Here is a 1,028-nt window from a genome sequence, read left to right as displayed (position 1 = left end):
TCACATGAATATCATATATTCAAAACCATATATATATAAGCATATTATATCAACATCAAATCATGGCGAATCACGTACATGCTCATATATCGAAAACAGTTAAACACATAAATGAATTAAAAACTTTTCGCAAGTAGCTCTGATGCCATTGAAGGGTTATTTAGCACATAAACGCAACAAAAATGTAAATTTAAATCTTAAAAAATTGAAACCCTCCGTAGGATCCATGCGAAAAATAATATTTAATTCGTAGTTTACTATGTTTACCTTAAGAAGCTTTACGTTAATGGAAAGATGGAGGTCTTTAATGGCGATCCAAAAATGATGAACGGGGATCCTTAGCAGCTGCTCCTCAAGTGTGCAGCATTCCATCGGTATCCACCAAGAAAACGATGTAATGAAGGAGGAGGAGATGGAGAGAATTAGGGTTTTGTAAATCTTTTTGGTTGAGGCAAAAATAGGGTCTATAATAGTATATTTATAGGCAAAATTTTCAGCTGAAAATTTTCCCATAAAATATTATTATTATTAACCCTTTATTATTCTCACTAATAATTAAAATACCTTTTAATTATTAATCATTTTTCTAAACACTTTAGAAATAATTCTCTCACTTGATTTAATTTCCAAAAATTAAATTCTTAATTAATAATATTAAGAACTTTTTCTTAATTAATTTATAATCAATTAAATCTCATTTAATCAATTATTAAATCTGCCAATTAAATATTTATTTCATAAATAAATAATTATCAGCCATTATTAATTAATTTCTCCAGCATTAAATCATTCTCTTTTATGGTGTGACCCTGTAGGTTCAATATTAAGCCGGTAGTAGAAATAAATAATAATAAAACTATTTTATCATTATTTATATAAATTCTCTAATTCATTAAATATGATTAATTAATTAATCATATTTATTCTACATCGTGAGGGATACTTCTCAGCATATCGCGACTATCCGGATAATACGAATTCACTGCTTAGAATACCAAGAACCTATTCAGTGAGTAGTTATCGTACAA

This window comes from Apium graveolens, unplaced genomic scaffold (assembly GCF_009905375.1).
Source record: "Apium graveolens cultivar Ventura unplaced genomic scaffold, ASM990537v1 ctg456, whole genome shotgun sequence".
Taxonomy (NCBI): Eukaryota; Viridiplantae; Streptophyta; class Magnoliopsida; order Apiales; family Apiaceae; genus Apium; species Apium graveolens.
This window is presented reverse-complemented; position numbering follows the sequence as displayed.